Genomic DNA, 15532 nt, shown 5'->3' with positions numbered 1-15532 from the left:
TACCAGTATTAGTTTTTGAACCCCAACAATGGAGAAGAGTTTATTGGATGTCAGTTCTAATATGTAAGCATCTGCCTGTAATGCTGAATTAGCCAGAGGCAGGGCTCAGTGAGCACACACACATTCCTGCCTTGATAAAGATGTATTTTACAAAATTTGAATTATATTCCCTTGGATATTAGAGCTCCATGAAACTTTGATGTTTTACAAAATAATGCATAAAGATTTTGGGAGGGACTAGCCGAGCTGTGCCTGGGCAAGTTAATGCGTTGTTCTTTACAGATGAATACTTTCTTACTTACCATAGAGCTGGTGCACAATGCATTTAAAAGGTAACTGGTGAAACAGGTCAGTGAAGAGCTAATGACAACCATCACATCAATGCTCACATCAGCTTTGGAAATCAATGCTTCATTGCTCTGAGTTTACCCATCCCTTCAGTGTCTCATCTGACTGCTTCAGATGCCCCAGAAGCAGAAGGATCTGTACTTTATGTCACAATGCTAGTGATAGATATAATTAGATGAATAACTTCTTTAGCCTGATATTTGGCAAAGGTTCTGTCCCAAATTAACAGTTTAGTCAGGACCAGGCTAGTCACCCTACAATGGTGAACTGAAAAGCACAGACATCTAACTGCTACTGGGCTTTCTTTAAACATTAGCATATGCTAATTAAACAAGATAATGAGGTTCAGTGTGGCTCTACATACACGTGTGTAATATAATTAGAACATATTCACCCTTCTCATTACCCTGTTTCGTGCTCCTGCTTCAAGACCTTTCTAGAATACTACAGAGAAGAAGGAGAAGAGGGTACTGACTGAGCTGTGTGAGGCAAAGAGACTACAGTAAAGCCTGACTGACTTGGTGTCCACGGCCAAAGAACTTCCATACTGACGATTATCAGACTCTCTCTGCTGAAATGTCTTATTTTTCCCCTTAAACCTCAGGCATATTTTTGTTAGTAAAATTCAATTAAAGTGAAATAGAAAATGAAATTAAAATAGACATACAAAATACAAGGACACATTGTGTTAGACTTGACAGAAACAATATTACTTTGTCAAATTGATATAAAAGTTTCCAGTGCCATTTTCTACATTTCTGTGCTTGTTTCCCCAAGGATGGGCTACAAGTGGCTTTATGTATCAGCATCCGTCTGTAGCTCCAGTGTTCACTATAGAGTAGGGTCTAATGAACATTCGGGATAAAGAGTCCTGTGAGAATAGACGCAGACCATCAACAGATACCAGGATTTAATAGTATGCTGTGATTTTTGTTTGTTTACCCTTTAGGAATGTAATCCTCATGCAGGAAGGGAATTTTACATTTTTTATGAACTAGATTTCTCCAAAGCTCAGAATAGGGACTAGTGTTTAGTGAAGTTAAACAACATTTGCATATAAATGTGTGATTTATCCTAGGATGACTGAGAAGACGGATACAAGGAAAAATAGAACAAACAGATCAAATACCATACACCGACACAGGCACATATATGTGGAAAGTTAATGCTAAAAAAAATTCGTCATAAACTAATAATCAAAGAATTAAATCAATGTGTGTAACTTATCGCCGTAACGTGTTAGACAAAGATTAAAAATAAGAATGCATAGGCTGATCCCAGAGAAGAGTACATGAATCTATAGCAGAAATTAGAAAACAGACAAAAATGAGAAAATACATCATGAACATAAAAAGTAGAAATTTTGTGAAATTAGATAATTAATCATATAAACATAATGGAGTAAGTATGAATTAATTAACAAAAAAGACAGCCAATGATTTAGAATATAATGCACATCAGAAATTCAGCCAGGAGTCTCCAGAGAGGAAAACAAAAAAACAAAAAACAAAAAACCAAAAAACCAGAAAAAAAAAAGAGGGGTGACATACATTCCCAGGGCATATTGAAAAGCTCCAGTTTAGACTTCTCCAATGTAGGGGATCAAGTTGATTTCCTAGGGGAATAGGAAGGAAAAATAAGTGAATGGATCATTTCTGGGTTGTTCTAGAACTGAAGGCACAAAATTCCATTCATCGAAGAGTTTATACAGAAGAATTTATGTTAACAAATCCATGGCATATTACTGGACAAAAATGTAGAACAAGTACAAAACCCCAGGCTTAAAAAATGTCCAGGGAATGGAGAAATGATGAAATTATATTACAATCTTAAAAACAGGGAATAATTTTAAAAATCTTCAGAGGTAAAAGACAGATGGTAAGAGAGGAAGAGAATGCAGACTGACAAGACATGATGCCTTTCCTTTGTTAGTCACGGTATTCAAAGAACTAACCATGAATACCTCCATGTATTGAAGAAAAACGTTTTTATGCCCAGTTAAACTATTAGCCTAGTTATAATGAAGATGAAGCATTATTTAAGAGGACTCAATACTTTTAGTCTCTTTCTAGACATGCAGTAAGAAGGATTTGAGAAACAATGGCAAATGAAACACTGGATTTCTCTGAACACAGATTTATTAATCACCAATAATACTGCATGTAAATTTAATATTATTGCTGTATAAAACATTTAAAATAATTGCTTAACCATAGCTTACATGATGGTGCAGGAATTGTAAACAAAATAAACTGTTTTTATATCAAAGGGTTAAATGGCAAAATTCTACTAAAAAAATGTAAAGAGGCCACTTGGCAGAAATTCAAATTCCTTCAGGGTCAAGCACTTCTTAAAAGCAAGGTATCTGCACAAGGTTTTGTTCTATTCCTCAACGCTAAAATTTTTCTGCACCATTTTGAGTTAACAACCACATAAAAGTGTGGGGCTAAGCGCTGACTCCTCATATCAAGGCACAGGAACGACTAGGTTAGAAAGAACACTGCTTCTGGTCAAAACTGGATAGGCTTGCCTGCTTCACTATGTACCCTTCTGCAGAAACAAATCTTTTTGCCCTTTTGAAATAGTTTGGATTGTTTGATAATTTTCTTGGGACCTCAGACTCATTTCTAACAACGACAATGGGTAGCTAATGGTAAGTCATGTATTATGGTATTTGTTGTTTATAAGAAGATAATTTAAAAACTTGAATATTTAACAGTTGAAATTATTATAATTTTGCATGTGGAAAAATGGACGAACATCTGAAAGTGCAGACATATACCTTGGTCCTCTTAAAGTATGGATGAAAATAAAAAATACAAAATCTCGAAATGAGAAAGTTGAAGAAAAAATTAAAAGTAAAATGGAAGCAGTTCTAAAGATATCTATAGTCCCAGTTAATATCAGTGAACATAAATTTCCTTTTAAGTCCCATTTTTCAGACTACATTCCAAAAATTCAGTTATAATGTTTCTTAAACTATGTGAAATCAAATTTGTAACAAAAGTGAAAGTTAAGAAAGGAAAAATCTATTAATTTAACCAAAAGTAATGAGACAATAATTCATTTCAGAAAATAAAGTCCAAATAAGTAACACTGTTGGAAATAAGAAATGGATCATTTAAGTAAAGGAAAAAAATGCCCAGCAAAATAAATAATAAAGAACACTAATGCATTCAGCAACCTATCCTCAAAACAGAAAAATTAAATATACATCATTTATAAAATTTACAAGTACTGTATCACTGATAAGAGTTTTAAAATGTTTTTATTAGAAATATTTAAGTGATTCAATAGAAATACATAGCAAACAAAATTAATAAGATTTAATATATCTCTGTATATATTCTGGCATACATAAATATAATTTAATAACACTGATATTCAATATTATAATATTTTCTAAAATATCCAGAGTGCACACATATTTCAAGCAGATGCATGCACTTTTATGACATGTGATCCTAACTAAATTATGAAATATTTCAGGGAATTAATTAATGAAAAGATGACACTTTCATTTCTGTTGTGCAATGGACTTTTACATTGATAATAAGAGTAAGACCTTTTGTTCTTTTCCATAACTATGATGAATCAAGACATACTTTTCAGGGCAGTCATTTTCTCATTGACTGAACCCTGGAGTCACAGGGGAGAAAGAGAATGGTGAATACTGATGCCTGACTCTCCATCCCAGGGGTTCTGAGGAAATTGGCCCCTAGGGTGTTAAGCCAGCATTGAGAGTTTGAAAACTCCCTAGGTTGATTCTAATGTGCAGTTTAACCTGAATACCATTGGCAGAGAGTGTCTGGCAGTATTTCTACCTGTAAGCATTAGAGCTTTTACAGATGGGATCTCAAAGACAAATGACTTTGTGTCTGTTCAAGAGTTATCAGCAAGATACAATCTCATTGAAAACAAGTGGCTGGCAATGTCATCATCCCAGCAGCTGTGAGAGTGCTGTCAGTCACCGCAACTGAACTCTTCCATCTGTCCCTTATTTCTTTGGTTTAAAATCAAGCACACATTTTAATTGATCTTTACACAGAAAGTATCTGACTGAGCTGCAGTGGTCTCCATGTGTGCAGGGTTCTGGGCCAATCATTTTGCTCATCCTCACAAGGGAAAAATGAAGTAGCAGACTGGGAAAGCACCTCTCTTTGGTCTAAGCATAAGGCAGATGTGACCAAGGATGAGCTCCTCCCTGAAGCTGAGCAAATTGAAGTGATATTCAGATGTTCTGGAGTCAGCCAAAAGTGGAGATTAATGAGTGGCTTTCAATATACCATTCTATATGCTTTGACAAAGTGCAAGTAATAAAATATAAAATAGGGATATATGGGCTTTGAAATTAGATAGATTGGGAGCAAGTCCCAGCTCAGTTAATTTAGCTATGTAACTGTAGACTCATCACTTGCTTGTAACACTTGTGGCATCTGAGTGAAATGATGTTGATAAAGTGCTTAGTCTAGTATCTGACACATTTCACAAGTATGTAGACATGGCATCCATTATTATTACCATTGTTGTTGTTATTCAGTGATTTTTCTAAAGAAATATAGAAATGGGTCATGCTGGTTGTCATCTTCAGAAAAGGGATGCATCTTTCTTTTGTTGAGAGCTCATAAACATTCTAGGAGCAATGAGAGATGTCTTAGAAAGTAAGACATATAAAACATTAAGTCCAGAGGCAGAGAGAGACTTTCAACATCAAAATCACTCAACAATACTCATTTCCACGATTTTATGGCCAGTAGTCTGCCTTGAAAAGGGGTCACTTTACCTGAGTATGATACTCTAAAACTTCGGGATAATGCTTGGTAAAGCATCCTTTCCTCATGCCATTAACAAGACAAAGAGAACGAAAAGGCATTTTATACTTACTCTGCTCCTAGTGCAGTGAAGCAGAAAGCTGTTCATTTTGTCATCAGCTCCCTGCAATTTACACTTCTTTTCCCAAGAATATGTTGATAGATACTGACACATTCTTTCATTGTTCCTGATGAACTATGACCTAAATGGTAAGAAGTCATGATTTATGAAACTTAATGTAGGATCTTAATACTGTGTGATTCCAGGTTGTTTTTTTTTTTTTTTTTTTTTTTTTTTTTCCCCCAAGACAGGGTTTCTCTGTATAACACTGGCTGTCCTGGAACTTGATCTGTAGACTAGGCTGGCCTTGAACTCACAGAGATCTGCCAGCTTCTGCCACCCAAGTATCATTCTATTTTTTGATCACTTCTTTTTAATACTTTAATATAACTTTCTGCCCTCCTTCCTATTGACCAAACTTTTCTCTTTCTTCTTTTGTGCCCAGAACATATTGCTTTCCTCTGCTGGGCATGAGTCCTGACCTTACAAGCCGTCATCACATGTCCTTATCATGAAGTAAGTACTTGCCAATGACCTACTGTGACCTTTGTGCATTCATATGTAAATATAATTTGAGTAATAAAGTGGAGTCCCTGATCTCAAGAGCATAGAATAAAGACAAGTAAATGAAAGGAAAGAAGAAAATGTTGATAACAAGTTAGGACAAAATTCAGAAAGCAGAAAAATATACCCAGACTTAGAACACAGAAGGCTTCCTGAGATCAGGTAAGTTTGACTATGAACTAATAGAAACCCAGGAGTTAAGTCAGTGACAGAGCAAGGCTGCTCCAAGTAGGAAAATAGGTTTCCTGAGGTTCAGAGAAGAATAACAAAATGGAATTTACAGGAGCAGACCTTCTGTTGTGTACATGTGATACAAAAAAAAAGATAGGTGTTTTTCTAAAGACAATAAAACAATGTTAAAGCTAAGTAGCTATACTAGAGACCCATGACTACTGAGCCTTGAATATAGGCTACTGTTATGTGCTGTCAATAAAATAAACACAATAGTCAAAAACTTAGTACTAAAGACATTTCAATATAGCTCGTGAATAATCATTATCTTAATTACTTGTAAATGGAGTTCTCTTTGTTTACTGTATTTAGACTATAATTAAAATAATTATACTCTCATTTGTCTTTACTTTTAAGATTATTGCTAATAGACAAATTAAAATTATATTTGCAGATTGCATTTATGGCATGCCTGAGTTTTCTATTGACTTTGTTGGAAGGTTTTTGACAAGAGAGAGTATGTGTTCAGATTTAACAACATTATTCAGAGATGGACATTTCCTTAATATATTTGCTAATTGATGGGAAGAAAGAAAATACTGAAAATTTTCTATTAAAATTAGAAACAAGTAAAAATTCTATTATCAGCAAAGACAAAAGGAAAACCTGCAACAACTGTTTACTATGCTTTTATAGACATTAAGAGGCAGTGCTATGGATAGGGGAACAAATCAAAGATATACATGTTAGTAATGAATATATAAAATGATCAAAATTGAATGTAATGTATTTATGTACTTAGAAAACTTAAAAAAAAAAAACAAAGTAAAAGTGATTGTAAAATATCAAAGAATCTGGAGTGCAGTGGTTTAGAACACATGCTGCTCTTCCAGAAGACCTGAATTTGATTTCCAGCACAAATGTTCAGCTGTTCATGACTCATAACTCTAGTTCAAGGAGATATGATACCCTCTTCTGGCCTCCACAGGCACCTACACACTTGGTACACACTCAGACATGCAAAAATACACATAAATAAAAAATATATAAATCCTAAAATAAATCAAAGTATGCAACAAAGATTATAGGAACAATATTAATATCTAGAAATCAATAATTTTTGTAGAAATAGCAAGCATTTAGGAAATGTAATGAAAGACATTATTGCATTTATAACAGCAACAAATAAATTTAGGATACTTTTATGATTATGAAATGAAATTCTGTAAAACACTGAGCAAGAAGATAGATAATGTTATTAAATGGGAAAACTCAATATTTTAGATTTAAGTTAACTTTTCATTTTGAGGTAATAATAGCCAAGTTCGTAGCAAATAATATGTAGGAATCACAGATATTTAACATTGTTTTCCTAAATGATAGTCTTTAAATCCTTACAACAAATCTTTTGAAAGGGAACCTTTCACTCAAATAATTAGGACTTATTATGAGGAATTATAACAGTTCATTATTGTTTTTATTGCAAAGCTTTATTCCCTGTGTTCTATTTTGAATGTTAGTGGTCCCCATTTAATATGATGTCTGAGGTCCAGTGGATTAGTGCTAAAGTAGTGGGATATTTAGGAAATTATTAAGTCATGAAAGATTCCCCCTTAAGAACTGATTAGTGCTCTTATTTAAGAGATTTTTAAGGAGCTTCCTTGTCCCTTCTGCCATGTAAGTACACATGGAAATTGTTACCTATAGGAAAATATTTACCCTTTAAAGCAACTAGGTGTAGTTAGAAGTTTTCCTGTGTCCTACCTGGTCCTCCAGCTGCTCAGACCCAAATAAACACACAGAGGCTTATATTATTTTCAAAGTATATGGCCTAATTCTCACTTCCTAGCTCTTACATCTTAAATTGACCCATTTCTATGAACCTATACTTTGCCACAAGGCTTGTGGCTTACTAGTACTTTACATCTTGCTCCTTCTGGCAGCGGCTGGCAGCGGCTCCTCTCTCTGCCTTTCTCCTTCCTCTCTCTCTAGTTGGAATGTCTCACCTAACCTTATTCTGCCTCACCATTGGCCAAACAGTTTTATTTATCAACCAATTAGAGCAACACACATTCACAGCATACAGAACTACCATTACACAGCAACTAGGGTAATAAGTAAACCATTTGTATTATTTTTAAATTGCATAGTACAATGAATTTTGTTAAAAAAAAAAAAAGTCCAAAATGACACCAAGTATCATCACAGGTAATGGGTGTCAGGGTTAGCTTTCAGGTTTAGCTTATTATGAATAAGTCTGCTATGGATATTTATGTTATCATATTTTATATATTTAGGATAAATATGCAAGAACATAATTTCTGTGTATTTTTCTTGCTGCATATATAGACTTTTAAATCTTATCTTTGAGAATTTCATACATGCACACAAGGTTACTGTGTTACTTTTCTATTGCTATAATAAAACACAATGAGCATAAGGCAAGAGAGCACTTAACTGTGCTTATGATTCCAAAAGTTACAGTCCATTATGGCAGAGAGAAAGTATAGTGGCAGGAACATCTAAGAACTCACATCTTGAACAAAAAGGAAGGAGTCAGAGAGCACACACTGGAAATAACAGGAGCCTTGTAAAATTTCAAAGGTATGTGGGAATGACACACTTCCTCCAACAAAGTCACACCTCAAAATGCTTCCCAAACATTTCTAACAACTGGAGATCAGATATTCAAATGTGGGAGCATATGAGAATCTTCCTCATTTAAATAAACTTCCATGGTTATTTTGAACATACCCAGTACTGGACTCTCCCTGTCCTACTTTGCCCAGGATTTACCAATCACATCTGCTTCCCAATTTCATGCCCTTCCTTTTCATATTTATATTTCTTTTTTTTTTTTTTTTTTTTAGGTTTTTCGAGACAGGGTTTCTCTGTGCAGCTTTGCGCCTTTCCTGGATCTCGCTCATCTAGACCAGGCTGGCCTTGAACTCACAAAGATCCGCCTGCCTCTGCCTCCCAAGTGCTGGGATTAAAGGCGTGCACCACCACCGCCCGGCTCATATTTATATTTCTAAGATGTTGCCAAAATGCTACAAATATGATTGTTCCTGTCTACATTCACACTAGCAACTTATAAAGTTATCCAAATTCATTACACCCTCATTAGCATTGATGTTGTCTATCATTTTTACTGTAGCTTTCCTAGTGGATGTATGCAGATATAAACTGGTTTTAATTTTCACTTCTCTGATGCCTAATAGTGCATAATTCTGTGTATGTTTATACTTTATTTGTATATTCTATTTAATTTTATTAAAAGATTTTCGTGTCTTTCCTCTAATTTCTAACTGAGCTTTTTCTCTGTTTTGCTGCCAGAGAGTTCTTCATGCATCCTAGAAACTTTTCCATTTCTTTTTTTAGTATTTACTTCTCAAATAGTTTAGTCTCTTTTAGAGCCAGTCATTTCATTCTTTAATATGGTATTTTGTATAAACATGTTTTATAATGTGATAAAGCCCAGTTCATTAGTTTTTTACATTATGTATAGTGAATTCGAAAAGAACTCTTCTTAGACCCAAGTGTTCCATGCATTGTAAAATAATTAAGAACCTGAATGTTTGTAGAGCTCTGCTGTATCCTAAACATTCCATGGTTCTTCCAATAGACTTAGATAGTTAAAAAACATATATTTACTTTTAACTCTTTGTGTGTGTGTGTGTGTGTGTGTGTGTGTGTGTGTGTGTGTGTGTGTGCAAGTGCATGTGCCAAAGCAAACAAGAAGCTGATATCAGATTTCTTGGAGCTGAAGTTATAGCTCACTCTGTTGTGAGCTGCCCAATGTGGGTACTAAGAACCCAGCTCCAGTTCTTTGCAAGAGCAGTAAGTGCCTTTAACAGCCGAGCTGTCTCTCAAACCCGAAGGCACTTACATTGAATTCTGCAATCTCTATTGAGTGCATTTTAAAAAGCTGACTTAGGCTCCTCCTGCTACTTCTTCCCCCTACTTCTTCTCTCATGATTGTCTGGTTGCTCTACTATTATTTATTAAATTGTTCATTCTTTCACCATTGAGTCACTTTTATATCTTTATCAAAAGCCAGTAGGCATTATTTAGTGATGAATATATTTCTTAGTACATTATTCTCTTTTGTTGATCTATTTATCTGTCATTCTACCAATATTATATTTCCACAGCTACGTAATTAATCTTGAGGTCAATTAGATTAATTTTGATTTACTCATCATTTTGCAGAACTGTTTTGTGTTTTCTAATAACTTTGCCATTTCATATAACATTAAAATAATCTTGTTAACATCTACAAAATATGAGTAAGGTTTTTAATAAAAAATTATCTGAAATCTGTATTTTAACCTTGATACAATGGATATCTTTATTATATTGACTCTCTAAACCAAAAATTAAGGTGACTTCAGTAGATCTTTGATTCCTTGCACCAATTTTGTATGATTTTCAGATACAAGTTATGTGCTAGATGACCACATAGAGCATACCTATACTCTTCATCACTTGGGAGGTTAAGGCAGGAATATAGTGAGTTTGAGACCAGTCTGAGCTATACAGAGTATAGCTTTAAAGAGTATTTTAATACTCTTTAAAAATAAAAAAGGAGCAAAAACTGCAAATTACTCCAAAATTTTCCTTGGTTTTGTTAGAGATACACCTGTGTGTATTTGTTATTATGCATGGAACTACTTTAAGTTTCAATGTCTATGTATTTAATGATGATGCAAGAACATATAATTAGAGTTTGTATTTGTCTCTGTTGTAGACTCCTTAGATTATTCTATGTACAAATGCATCCTAAACAATGGACACTTGTATCTTCCTGCCCAATATGCATAATCTCTCTTGCTTTTTCCTGATTTATGGTACTATGTAAAACTTATAACACCATGTTGAGTAAGACTGATGAACATAGGTATCTTTGTTTTGCTTCTGATTTTCTTAGGAAGGGAATTTTATCTATCAATATTAGTATTATTCCAGTTACAGTTATGTTTATCTTACAGATGCTCTGAGGAAGTTGAGGAAGTTCACTCTAATAACCCAGATTGTGAATCTGTAACAGCAAAACTCATACAATCAACTGAACGGAACTAAAGGTTTATTTGAGTGCTCCAAGTTCTCTCACTCTCTGTGCAGTGTCTGTCTGTGGGTTTCTGCATTTTTTTCCATCTCCTGCAGGAAGAAGCTTCTCTGATGATGGGTGAGTGAGGCATTAATCTATGAATATAGCAGAATGTCATAAGAAGTCATTTGCTATATTTTTTGTTTGTTTTCACACCAGTAGTATTTGGCTTTACCATCCGTCCCTGAGCTATTTAGTCTCAGGTTATTGGTTACCCAAGCAGTGTCAGGTAAGGGTCCCATCTGGTGGAGTGGGCCTGAAGTTAATTCAGACATTGATGGTTACTGCCGTAAACTTTGTGTTACCATTACCCTAGCATATCTTGCAGGCAGAACCACATTGTAGATCAAAGAGTTTGTGGTCTGGATGTTTCCAACAGATTCCTCCCTTCAGGGTACATGGAACCCTGTGGAAGAGGAAGCAGAGAGAGTGTAAGAACCAGAGGGGATGGGGGACACCAAGAAAATAAGGTCCTCTAAATCCACAAGTCGAAAGCTGCTATAAACTCATGAAAACTGAGGCAGTGTGTACAAGGGCCTGCAGGTCTGCACCAGGTCTTCTGAGTTTATATTATGACTTCAAATTTAGTGTTTTTATGGGATTCTTGAGTGTGCGAACCAGTGGGCCTCTTGATTCTTGTGCTTTCTCTTGGGTGCTTTTTCTTCTATTTGTTTTGTCCTATTCCAATGTGATGGCAGGTTTTGTTTACTCATATTGTATTATTTATAAAAAGTTTTGTTATTGTTATTGTTTTTGACTCACAAGTTTAGAGGATGCAGTGGAGGGAGGTCATCTCATTTGCCCCTGGGCTTGCAGCTTAGCAGTATATCATGGTCAGAATGAAAAAAGATGACTGTTGCCTCCAAACCCCTTTGGAAACTTGCCTTGGTGATTGATCAGTCTTCACTAGACCCTACCTCCTGATGATTTGTATCATTGTCCAAGAGTGCCAAGTTGCAGATGTATCTTCAACACCTGTACCTTTGGAAAACATTCTAAATCCAAACCGCAGTACCTTCCATTCCCATTTTTCTGACCATCAGTAGTATGAGTAGCCATTATATTTCGTCACTTCTTTGTGTGAATCAATAGATATGAAATGAATTTTTTCTTCCTTAGCTTTTTAAAATCATGAATTACTTTTGTTTATCTTAAATATTGAACCAGACTACAGCTGGGTGAAATATTAAAATTTTCTTCCAATATTTTAAAAATTTCATCAGTTACATCTCCCTAATAAACTCTACTTTGTCAGAGTGAATAATGTACCTATATAAATCTTACTTGCTAATGTTTCATTAAAGGTATTATGTTTCATCATGTCCAATATTTGCCTGCACCAATTTTGCACTATCTTTACATGAAGTATAATATTATACTAACTCCATAAAATGAATCAAAAATGTGATTTTTTTTCTAGGTTTTGGAAGACAACACATAGAATTTGTGCTAATTCAACTTTCAATATTCAGATAAATTCTGCAGTGAAAATATCTGAACTGAAATTTTATTTTGGAAATATTTTTTCTATTATAGTGGTGGGAATGAAATGTTTTTGAGTTTAAAGTTATCAATTCATTTTTCTTAGCTGATTTTAGAGCCATAAAAATTATCTCTTTGTATTTGGTTAAATGTAAACATTTGAGCCTTCCAAGAAGTTTGTCTGCTTCATCTACAGTTACCATTTTTTGTGTGTAGAGTTTTCATGACATTCTCCTATCACTCTTATGACATCTAGGATCTGTAATGATCCTCTGTTCCATCTGTGATATTGGTTATTTGTATATTTTTTCAGTTGTTATTATTGTTACATAGCTGTCTATTTTACAAATAATTAACTCCTTTCTTTATTGATTTATAAATTATTTCCATTGCCAGTTTTATTGTTTGCCTTTTACTATTTCTCTTCTTCTCCTGGTTTTGGTTTTTGCTACCTTCTTTTGTATGTTCTTTTGCATTAAAAAAATTCTTACTCTATCATGACAGGGTGTTTGGCCATCCAATCACCAGAGCAGGTTAGCTCAGGCATTCTCTCGACCATTGTCACTAGTCTATAGTGGAGCTATCTTTGTGAATTTCTGGGGCCCTCTCTAGCACTCTACTTCTTCCTATTCCCTTGGGGTCTTCATTCATCATGGCATCTCTTCTTGTTCTCCCACTTTGTTCCTTATCCAACTGGGATCTCCCACTCCCCTAAGTTCTCTTTCCCCTGACCCTTGCCCTCCATTACCTCCCACTCCCAGTTTTCTCATGTAGATCTCATCAATTTTTCTGTCACTGGGTGATCTCTGTGTCTTTCTTAGGGTCCTCTTTACTAGGTAGCCTCCCTGGAGTTGTGAGTTGCAGTCTGGTTATCCTTTGCTTTACATCTAGTATCCACTTATGAGTGAGTACATACCATGTTTGTCTTTCTGAGTCTGGGTTACCTCACTCAGGATGATATTTTCTAGTTCCAACCATTTGTCTGCAAATCTCATGATGTCATTGTTTTTCTCTATTGAGTCATACTCCATTGTGCATGTGTACCACATTTTATTTATCCATTCTTCAGTTGAAGGGCATCTAGGTTGTTTCCAGGTTCTGGCTATTACAAATAATGCTGCTATGAGCATAGTTGAGCATGTGTCCTTGTGGTATGATTGAGCATTCCTTGGGTAGGGTCTTGAGGGAGGGTGATTCCCAATTTTCTACGGAAGCGCCATATTAATTTCCAAAGTGACTGTACAAGTTTACATTCCCACCAACAGTGGAGGAGTGTTCCCCTTGCTCCACATTCTCTCCAACATAAGCTGTCTTCAGTGTTTTTGATCTTAGCCATTCTGATGGGTATAAGATGGTATCTCAGTTGTTTTTATTCGCATTTCTCTGATGATTAAGGATGTTGAGCAATTCCTTAAATGTCTTTTAGCCATTTGAGCTTCTTCTGTTGAAAATTCTCTGTTTAACTCTATAGCCCATTTTTTAATTGGACTGTTGGGTATTTAGTGGAAGCAGATGCAGAAATCCACGTCCAAACCCCAAGTGGAGCTCCAGGAGTCCAAGCGATGAGAGAGAGGAGGAATTATATGAGCAAGAAATATCAAGACCATGATTGGAAAAAGCACAGGGACAAATAGCCAAACTAGTGGAAACACATGAACTGTGAACCAATAGCTGAGGAGCCCCCACGGAACTGGACCAGGCCCTCTGGATAAGTGAGACAGTTGATGAGCTTGAAGTGTCTAGGAGGCCCCTAGGCAGTGGGACCAGGACCTGTCCTTGGTGCATGAGCTGGCTTTTTGGAACCTAGGTCCTATGCTGAGACCTAGGGTTAATTTAATGTATAAGAACTAGCTAGGAACAAACCTAAGCTATTGGCCAATCATTTATAATTAATATTAAGTCTCCGTGTATTTATTATTGAACCAGAAGTCCCTACAAAAACTTCACTTACTCTTCCTGAGACTTAGAGGCCGGCCCCCAGCTCCCATCTTGCTCCGGACTTCCCTTTTGGAAAACTGGTGAGTGCCCTTCCTTGCCCCAGACCCCATCCCTGGGCACCAGCCACTCCAGGGAAGACCTGCCCAACTTGGCCCCAGGTTCTGGCCACCGGGCAGGTTCCCTGCTAGCCCCACCGGGAAGGATCCCCTTCTCCAAGACCCCTGGCAGACCCTGCAGTCTCCACGCCCTGCCCCCACTCCCATCCCCCTGAGCCCCAAGCCTCTTCCTGAGACTTAGAGGCTGGCCCCCAGCTCCCATCTTGCTCCGGACTTCCCTTTTGGAAAACTGGTGAGTGCCCTTCCTTGCCCCGGACCCCATCCCTGGGCACCAGCCACTCCAGGGAAGACCTGCCCAACTTGGCCCCAGGTTCTGGCCACCAGGCAGGTTCCCTGCTAGCCCCACCGGGAAGGATCCCCTTCTCCAAGACCCCTGGCAGGCCCTGCAGTCTCCACGCCCTGCCCCCACACCCATCCGCCTGAGCCCCAAGCCTCTTCCTGAGACTTAGAGGCCAGCCCCCAGCTCCCATCTTGCTCCGGACTTCCCTTTTGGAAAACTGGTGAGTACCCTTCCTTGCCCCAGACCCCATCCCTGGGCACCAGCCACTCCAGGGAAGACCTACCCAACTTGGCCCCAGGTTCTGGCCACCGGGCAGGTTCCCTGCTAGCCCCACCGGGAAGGATCCCCTTCTCCAAGACCCCTGGCAGGCCCTGCAGACTCCACGCCCTGCCCCCACTCCCATCCCCCTGAGCCCCAAGCCTCTTCCTGAGACTTAGAGGCTGGCCCCCAGCTCCCATCTTGCTCCGGACTTCCCTTTTGGAACACTGGTCTGGCTGAACCAAGTGTGCGGATTAGGCCAGTAACGAAGCACAAGGAGATGGGCAGACGTCAAGGCAGAAACATATACAACAAAATGAATAGCAATACAGCATCACCAGGCCCTAGCCCTCCTCCAACACCTAGACCTGAACATCAGAAATTGGAAGAAGC

At 37.0% G+C, this 15532-nt stretch overlaps 1 long non-coding RNA gene across 1 annotated transcript in view; it reads left to right on the top strand.

The window, feature by feature from the left end:
- LOC128095979 (uncharacterized) overlaps positions 1 to 14642 on the top strand; it is a 46027-nt gene extending 31385 nt beyond the window's left edge. Inside the window, exons 2-4 of the long non-coding RNA XR_008213496.1 lie at positions 5666 to 5736; positions 10947 to 11143; positions 14474 to 14642. This is a non-coding gene — a long non-coding RNA (uncharacterized LOC128095979). The remainder of the gene's footprint in view (positions 1 to 5665; positions 5737 to 10946; positions 11144 to 14473) is intronic.
- Positions 14643 to 15532: the final 890 nt, after the last annotated feature.

Source organism: Peromyscus californicus, unplaced genomic scaffold, assembly GCF_007827085.1.
Source record: "Peromyscus californicus insignis strain IS unplaced genomic scaffold, ASM782708v3 Scaffold_5__1_contigs__length_169319896, whole genome shotgun sequence".
Taxonomy (NCBI): Eukaryota; Metazoa; Chordata; class Mammalia; order Rodentia; family Cricetidae; genus Peromyscus; species Peromyscus californicus.
This window is presented reverse-complemented; position numbering and strand designations above follow the sequence as displayed.